The sequence below is a fragment of the Neovison vison genome, chromosome 10 (genome assembly GCF_020171115.1).
Source record: "Neovison vison isolate M4711 chromosome 10, ASM_NN_V1, whole genome shotgun sequence".
Taxonomy (NCBI): Eukaryota; Metazoa; Chordata; class Mammalia; order Carnivora; family Mustelidae; genus Neogale; species Neogale vison.
The window spans coordinates 2156462-2165027 of record NC_058100.1 but is presented as its reverse complement, the minus strand read 5'-3'; the positions used below and the strand labels follow the sequence as shown (position 1 = coordinate 2165027).

At 64.3% G+C, this 8566-nt stretch overlaps 1 protein-coding gene across 4 annotated transcripts in view; it reads left to right on the top strand.

Annotated features, from left to right (window-relative positions):
* The first annotated feature begins 211 nt into the window (after window positions 1–211).
* MEF2D (myocyte enhancer factor 2D) overlaps window positions 212–8566 on the top strand; it is a 28165-nt gene continuing 19810 nt past the window's right edge. Inside the window, exon 1 of one of the 4 annotated variants that reach the window (XM_044266583.1) lies at window positions 212–605. The gene's annotated coding sequence lies outside the window, so the exon portion shown is untranslated. Of the gene's footprint in view, window positions 606–1235; window positions 1254–2368; window positions 3038–8566 lie in introns of those variants that run through there. The other 3 variants (XM_044266588.1, XM_044266587.1, XM_044266585.1) reach the window with 3 other exon arrangements.

The window sequence follows — 8566 nt, the reverse complement described above, 5'->3', positions numbered from 1 at the left end:
CCTCCGCGGGCCGCTGGCCTCGCCTCCCCGCGCCGCCGGCCCGGCCCCCCTCCCTTCCCCTCCCCTCCCGGCCCGCGGAGGGATCCGCCGCTCCCGGCGCCGCAGCCTAGCCTGGAGGGCGGTGGGTGGGGCGCCCGGCCCGCCCGGCCGGCCGCGGGAGGCGCGAGGCGGGGCCGCAGCCAGGCCCGCCCCTCAGGCCCCGCCCCGCCGGCGCGGGCTTTTCCCATTGGCCCCCCTGCCTGTCCATCAGCCCCCGGGCCCCACCCCTCAAGCTAGGCTGAGCTGTGCCTACGTCGGCCTCGACTCCCGGGGGCTGGAGGAGTTACCTTTGGAGCCCGAAAGGAGGAAGGAAGCAAAATATCAACAACGCCGAGGCGGCTCGGGCGCTCGGCCCCGGTCCCCCCTTCCCGCCGCGCGCCTGCCCGCCCCCGCGCCCACGGCGGGGGCCCAGGCCCCCCGGCGCCGCCCAGGGCCCGCGCGGACGCCGGCCTCATTTGTTATTCCCCCCCGCCCGGAGCTGCGGCTGCTCGGCGTTGAAGATCCCCCGGACCGGGGGCGAGGGCCACCCCTCCCAGCCGTGACACCCCTTTCCCCCAGCGGGGCCGGTGAGTAGGGAAAAATAATGCGCCTGCCGCTTTAAGAGCCCCCCTCCCCCACCCCGTCCCGGGGTTGGGGTGGAGGGTGGTCTGGACCGTCCCCCTGAGGGGTGGGCTGGGGTGGCCCCCGGGTGGGAGGAACTCGCGGAGCGGGCTGTTTCCGTGCGGCGGCGGTGGGAGACTACGTGGGGGGCTGCTTGTTTGTGTAGGGACTCGGCCGGGGGACAAGTGCAGGGGGCTCTGACTCCCCTGCGTGCCGGGGTCGGGGTGGGGACCTGCGCTTGGGGGCGCGCCCGTCTGTGGGAGTCGGGGGTTACGACGGCCAGTGAGTGGTCTGGGCAGGGGCGCCATCCTCAGAGGGGGTCTCCGGTGACAGCCGGGAGCGACTGACATTTTAACAGCCGGCCCTCCCTCCCTCTCCCTGCTCGCGCCGCCTGTTCACTCCTCCTTGGCCCGAAATGGTGCAGAAGGGGGCCTGGGAGGGCGGCGGGAGGGTGGGGGCGGGGGGAGCCGCAGCTGTTTGGGAAGCGGGGGAGGGAGGGGGGACGTTGTTCAGATGACACCGGGGTGGTGGGTCGGGGTGTGTGAGTGTGTGTGTTTGTCCCGGCCCGGGGTTGCCGGATGCCTGTGGACTTGGGACGCCGAGTCACCACGGAGGTGGGCGCGCTCGACCCTTTCTTGGGACCTCCCACCCCCACTCCGAGACCCCCGATCTGGTTTTTCAGCAGTCCCAGTTGGAGAAACCCTGGCCAGAAGTTTGCAGCTGCTCAACATCTGGGCAAGAGTTCTCCAGTCTCTCTTTCCACCAATGGCAGGCTGAACTGGTCTGGGAGTGGGGGTAGAGGGAGTGTTGGGGGGCTTTCAAGGAGACCAGGATGAGTCTTGTGTCTTGCCCTGTGGCAGCCCCCTGCCGCCAGATTGGGGTCTCAGGGGGATGGGAGAAAGGGTCCCTTCTCCTTAGTGGTTCAAGCCGACCTCTGGATAGCCTCTGTAGGTTTGTCCTGGCGTCAGGAGGGTTCCAGGGTGTGGGCACCCTCGGAACCACTGACTAGGTTATCCCAGGTTTGTCCTTCTAAGTGGGAGGCTCTCTGTACCTCCTCTTAAACAGGGCATTGTTGGTGGTTTGGGGGAGGCTACAGTGAGTGGATCCTCTGCCCCCCTTCCCTGTGCTGAGTCCCCTTTTTGAGGTCTCCTTATTGTCCTGTTTTCTTTGGTTTGGGGGTGGTCCTCCCCCAGCCCCTCCGCGGGTCTCCCAGGCAGTTCAGGGGCCGGCCTGGACTATGGGAAGTTTGCCGCCTGGGCCGGTGACCTTGGGCTGCTCTGGCCTCGAGATAGGAGGGGAGCCCAGGCCAGCCCTAGATTGGGTGTTTTGAAGTTAGGGAGCTGTCCACCTCCCACTTGTCTTCAACCCCCCAACAGGGAAGTCTTGGGAGCCAAGGAGAGCATTGAAAAGGCACATGTCAGTGTTCACAGATGTCCAGCCCGCCTGTGGCCGCTGGGTCACACCCGCCCCAGGACTTAGCCTGACTGTCCCAGCTCCCACGGCCTGCCTGGGAATGAATTTCCTTCCTGTGGTTTCCCAGTGTGTTGGGCAGGAGGTGGGGGTGGGGTGGGATCCCAGCGAGGGTGGCTGAAGACCCGTTTATGTCTTATGTTGGGTGATTGGGGAACACTAGGGCCTACGTATGGCTCTTTCCTAGTTTGCCCTAGGATGGGCATTTGGACTGTTGGGGCTCAGTGGTCCTGTTCTCTTTGTGGTTTCTCCCTGCCCCCCAGCATACCTGTACGTGCCTGTGTACCTGGGTGTGTGTGTAGGTGTGTGCGTGGACAAGTGTAAGTGAGGGGTCTCTGGTTTCTCTGGGAAAAGGAAGGGTTTTCACTTGTGTTCCTCTAGGGACCAGAGATGTTGAGCCATGTACCTGAAATCACACAGCAGGTCTGTGTCAGGGCTTTAGTCTAAGCGCCAGTCTTCCAGGCGTGGCTCTACAGTAGGGAGTGACAATGAGAGGGAAGACCCGGTCCTTGCTCTTGGAGCCTCAGGTCCAAGGGGAGCAGCAGGACCCAGGCAGAGAGAGCATCCTGACCCGTGTGCTGGGGGATGGGCGTGAGAGGCTGGGCTGAGGCTTCTGTCTCCTGTGCCCAGTGCCTGGAACCTAGTGGTGGAGGACTAGGAATGGTGGCTCTGACGTCCTGCCCATTGTCCCCCCTGCTCTGGGCCTGCCGCTCCTGGGCTGGAGGGCCCTGGGCTTCCCAGCTCTGCCCCGCTTGGCTCTAGGCTCTTCTCACAGACCCGGAGATAGGATAGTCTTTCTGGCTGCTGTTATATAATCTTTCTCCAGCAGGGTGGTTTTTTTTTTTTTTTTTCCTCTTTCTTTCTTTCTTTTTTTTTTTAATCTTCCTTGGTCTTTCCTGGGAGGTGCAGTGAGGAAAGAAGGTGGAGGGTAAAGTCCCTGGCGGGGGTGGGGGGGGGTCGTCTGGAGTACCAGTAGCAGGGAGGCTGGGGGAGGCCCCCAGCTCCACTGGGGCCCAGGGAGGAGGAGGCCTTAGGTTAGACCCTCACAGATTGCCACCTAGCCTCCCCCACCCTCCTCCTCCTCAGTCTCTGCCGTGGGCGTCCCTCGCCCCTGGGCCCCCAGAGGGGCCTGGCCTTCTGCTCATCTTGCTAACCTTCTCCCCTGGCCACCTGGGCCACTGCCCTCCCTGGCTGGCACCGGGTTCAAGATCTCGGTGCTGGCCCTGGCCCTGTGGGGGGCCCTGAGTCGGACACTTTGCACCTACTTCTCTGCCTGTGTGGGAGCAAGAGGAGTTGGGGATGGACCGAGGCCTGGTTGTACTATTCAGAGCCTGCTTCTCTGCCCTTGTCACCCAGAAGGTGGTGGCCTTCCTGGAGAAGAGGGCTGGGGGAGGGGGGCAGGTGAGAGAAGCTGGCCTGGGTTTGTTTGGTGTCTGCAGTGGGTATGGGAGTCGGACATGGGTCTTGGGTCTGTCGTCAGGGGTCGGGTTCTGGGTCATGGTGCTCTGTGGTGGGGGGCTCTGCCCACCCCATGGGTCCAGGCTGGGACTCTCTGGGCTCCCTGAGGCCCCCCAGTTTGAGGCAATTATCCCGCTTGTTACAGGGCAGAAGGGGGTGGCGGGGGGAGCACGCATCGCCTCGGCATCACTGTCATTGCTGGTGGCTTTTATGAGCCAGTCATGGGGCCGGAGTCCGGCCAACCGTCTGTCCTTCTGTCCCAGTTTGGTGACTTACTCATGGTGGGAGGGGGAGGTGCGAGGTGCTCCGAGCTCTGTGTGGGAAGCTGGACACCTTGCCGGCTTCTGGTTGGTGCCGGGCTGCCCGCCCACCACTGCAGCAAGCGGCCTGGCGTTCAACTTGGGCACAACTTAGCAGGGTGCTTGCGGAGGGGACAGCGGTGGCTCTCCCTCGGTCTGGGAGAGAGGGAGCTCTAAAGGTGCCTTCTTCCCCAGCCACTCTTGGGGGCTCTGCTATCTGAAAGGCTCAGACAGTGGCCTGGGGCTGGGTATTTATTTTCTCTCCTGCCCCCTTGCCGGGAGCCTGCCAGAGGTTGCTGGCGGGGCCGGAGGGGGGGGGGTCCTTGTGTAGGCCGCCGAGCCCAGATGCACCTGGCAGGTTCCCAGCATTTAGGGGCACATGGAGTGAAGGTGTGCAAGCTCATACACACGGGCGTGTGTGAAGGTGCGGGAGCTCATACAGACGTGCGTGAAGGTGTGCAAGCTCATACATGGGCGTGTGTGAAGGTGCGGGAACTCATACACACGGGCGTGTGTGAAGCTGTGCAAGCTCATACCCAGGGCTGTGTAGACGCCCACTGAGCAGCTGCCACCCCGCGGGGGTGAGGGCCAGTGAATGGGAAGATGATTAAGGGATTGGAGGCCGCCGATGGGTGGGGGACCAGGGGTGAGGAGGCCGAGGCCTGCAAGGACTTGGCAGAGGGAGGGCTCACTAGAGCAGGAGGGACTGAGGTTAGACCGCAGATGGGCAGTCCTGGGGCCTGGCTTGCCAGTTGAGGAGCCCTAGCTGACTCCCATCACTGCCCCTGCAGTCCCCCAGGGCCCCTCCCCGCGGCCCTGGCTCACACCGCCTCTGCCCCCCCCCATACCCCCACGTGGGCCACATGCCCTGGGCTAAGGCAGCTTTCCAGGTGGACGTGAGTCGCACGCACCAGACCAGAGGCCATCAGGGCACCTGGGAGACCTGGTGGTTTGCACCAGTCTCCGCCTCCCGCCCCACTCACTGATGAGCACGGCCACCCCATGTGTCAAGGTTGCATCTGAGCCCTCGGGCACTGGGATAGATCCCTGGCCTGGGGGGTCCCCAAGGCAGCTGATTTTTCCTTTTCCTGAGCTTGTGTCCCCACCTCGCCTTTCGGGGAGCCTCGCCATGGTTTTGGCTGGTCCTGGCCGCCATGCAGACCTGGCGGACGAGCTCCCTGACTCTGCATGGACCCCGAGAGTCCGCAGGGGTGGGGAGGCGTCTGTGCCTGCTGTGGGAGCTCTCTCCCTCTGCGGAAGGCTTCGAGGGGAGGGGTTTGTCCGGAGCTCCGCTTGCTGCTGGCCACACCCAGGCGGGACCATATTTACTCATTTAAACTCACCCTCCCAGGAGGCTCTGGGCTCTAGGCCTGGTCACTGACCTTGGCTTGGTGCCTCTGGCTGGGTGCTCTGGCCACTCCCCAGGGAGCTGGGCAGACCAGGGAAGCATATAGAAAAGGAGATGTTTTTGTCCTCTGATCAAGGGACCTTCCCCGCCAGCCGTATCCCATGTGCTCTTCCTTTGGAGACCTAACACGGAAACTCCTGAGATCCCTGGGGACCGGAGGAAGGGAGCGCTGGTCATGCTGTCCCTGTGTGCCACACTCTGTGCCGGGCATGCAGACACCCGGAGACTCCTCGGTTTCCTGGCATAATTGTTCTTTATAACTGGGGAACCGAGGCAGAGATGGAAGTTGTTTGCTGAGGGCGGCGTCTGCTCCATCCTCTTGCCCCCATGTCACAGGAGCCAGCTGGAGTGGGAAGGTCCCTCTTCCCCAGTGAGGAGTTAGCGGCTTTGTCTGAGGTTAAGGGAAGGGTCCTGGCGAGCAGGAGGCCTGGGGAAACCTGGGAGGAGCACAGGACAGCACATAAGGGAAGGATGAGCCCCTGGACGCTCCTGGGAGCCCCCGGCCCCAGGGTGGAGGCTGAGGTTCGGTGGGAAGCTGAGGGAGATGTCGCTGTGATTTCCCGGGAAGGTATCTTTTTTTTTTTTTTTTTAAATATTTATTTATTTATTTGATAGAGATCACAAGTAGGCAGAGAGGCAGGCAGAGAGAGGAGGGAAACAGGCACCCCGCGAAGCAGAGAGCCCGATGTGGGGCTCGATCCCAGGACCATGACCTGAGCCGAAGGCAGAGGCCTTAACCCACTGAGCCACCCAGGCGCCCCCGGAGAAGGTATCTTTGCCTGACGGCACGCCATGGCAGGAGGCCCCCAGAAAAGGGACTGAAGGACGCCTACCAGTACCCCTCGAGCAAGGTTTCATGAGTGGCCGGCGTGGGAAGACGGGCCGGCAGGATCTCAGGCTGGTCTGAAGGCGAGAGGCCTGGCTGACAGGAGCCCGCCCAGGCCCAGAGGTTTGGGACTCTGTCCCGGAAGGAATTGCTTGGACTCCCCGGGGGGGGGGGGAAGCCCTCGTCATGCAGGGAGCCCACCTCTGGCCCTCATCACTGGTAACAGAAAGAGCTGCTTCCCCTGGGAAAGTAGGGAGGGTCCGTCGGGGACATGTGGGGCCCTCAAGAGCCAGTGCTTGGAAAGTGGGTGCCTCCTTTCTTCTAGACCCCGACGCCAGCTTGACCCAGGACTTGCTGGCTTGGGCAGCCCCCCAGAAGGTGGGGGGTGTCCTGGCAGGGACCGGGGGTGTGGGAGCTGAGGGGGCCCTGTGGGGGCCTCCAGGCCTGGGGCTCCGTCTCATGTGGGCTTGGGTTGGGGACGCCAAGCCTACCCCTGCCTCCCCAGCCAGCTGTCTCCCTGCCTCGGAGCCTTCCCTCCACCTCCACCTCCCCGGGAGGGAGTCTTCTCTTCCAGGGTCCCTGGCGGCCGCTTCCTTACTCCTCCCGACTTCCCGCCCTGCCCCCGCCAGCAGACGCTTGGTGGGGCTGAGGATTGGGAGAGAAGGAGTGCTCATCCCCAAACCTCCGGAGGAGACAGTGGGTGGGGCTGGGGGAGGAGGGGAGGGGTCTGTCTCCGTTCCGGAGTCTTCCTGCTCCAGGCTCCGGTTGGATCAAGCAACATGGAGGCAGGGGGATGGCACAGGTGACCTCAGATTTCGAGTGTCTCTCCTTAAAGTGTGCATGTGTTCTGTGTCCTGCGAGGGGCAGTGGCTGGGGGTGGCCCTGGAGGAAGGGCCAAGCCCAAAAGGGGGGCTTGACCTTTGAGCCCCTTTCCTCCAGCCCCCACAGCTGCTTGCTTCTTTGGTGACTCCCCTGTGCACCCCCCAGGGCAGGCCCGTGGGGCCCAGACTGACCGGGTAGGGACAGGTGTCCTGGCCCAGCTGCTCCCTCTTGTTCCTCCCACCTGTCAGCCAGGGGGCGGGGGGTGAGGGGATGGCCCCGCAGGGGAGTGTAGGAACCCCTTGGACCCCTCACTTGCTCCCTGAGGCGTGGCGGGGGGGGGGGGGGGCTGGGCATAAAATGTGGCAGAAGGATGGGGAGTAGACAGTGGGCGGGACTCCCCCTGCTGGGATTGGGATGGGGGTGCCGGGTCGCAGGCAGAGAAGCTGGTTGACAGGCAGGGGTCGCCCAGGGGTCCGCACACCGTCCGTTCTCGGAAGGGGGGCTGTGAGTGGCATCGGGCACAAGTGTTTGTGTCGCTGTGAGGCAGTACCCCCCACCCGCCTGGGCCCCCTCCCTCCAGCTGGGCATCTTAGCCTCACCTGGCTCCTTTCCTGCGAGCAGGGAGCTAATCCCGTAAGAGCCGCCTGGCTGGCCGCCCCGGCCAGCCCAGCCCCCGCAGCCGTCCTCCTGCCCGCCCCCGCCAGGGCTTAGAGGACTGTCCTTCCGCAGGAGGAGACCCAGCCACCGCCCTGAGCGGCCCCTTTAAGTCCTCCGTGGCTCCCTGAGGTCGTGCTGTCTCTAGGAGGATTTGCTTTCTCTGATTGGATTGGCCTCTTTTGGGCCAGTCTGTGACCGTAGGGGGACACTCACTTACAGCCTGACCCTCCAGCTTCCCTTTTGTCAGGACAGGTGCTGCCCCCTGTGAGGGCCTGGGCCTGGGGCCTTGTGTCTTATCTCCTCTGCCTGCTGGTCCAGCAGTCAGGGCCCGGACCCCGCCACCTGCCTCGGCTAGAGCGGCCCTGCCCAGCCCTGTGCCCGGGAAGGGAGGGTCCTGGCACCGCCCCCCCCCAAAAGAGCGTCCTTCTGAGACTGCCCACTGTCCTGTCCTCCACTGTCTCCCTTTCCCTCAGGACCCTGCATTCCACAGTCACCCTGTGCCCTCGTTTGCGTGGGAAGTCCCTCCCCTGCTCTAACCATCATCGGTCCACCCGCTGGCCGCGGCAGCCGGGCCCGGGCCCTGGCGGCATTGCTCACCCAACGGCTCTCTGGCCGACCCGCCCCCCAAGGCCCCAGCTGCCACTTTCACTTCTGTCTCCTGAGACCCCAGAGGGAAGTTGGGTGGGGAGGTGGAAGGTGACACACTAACCGTCCCAACCGCTTCAGATGGCCCGGGGCCCCGGCCACCACTCTCATCTCTGTGACCTGCGTGGAAGGGCCGGCCGCAGTGGGAGGGATGGAGGCAGGACAGCAGGAAGGCCTTCCCGGGAGAGTGGACCACCGGGCAAGGGCAGGGCTCCGAGGGTCGGGGCTCTAACCGGACAGGCGCACGAGCCCTTCCAGACGGGCTGCCCGCCATTCCCCGCTGGCTGGAGGGTCGTGCTGGTGCCTCCGCGCTCCCCGAGACATTTCCAGCGGCCCCTGCTT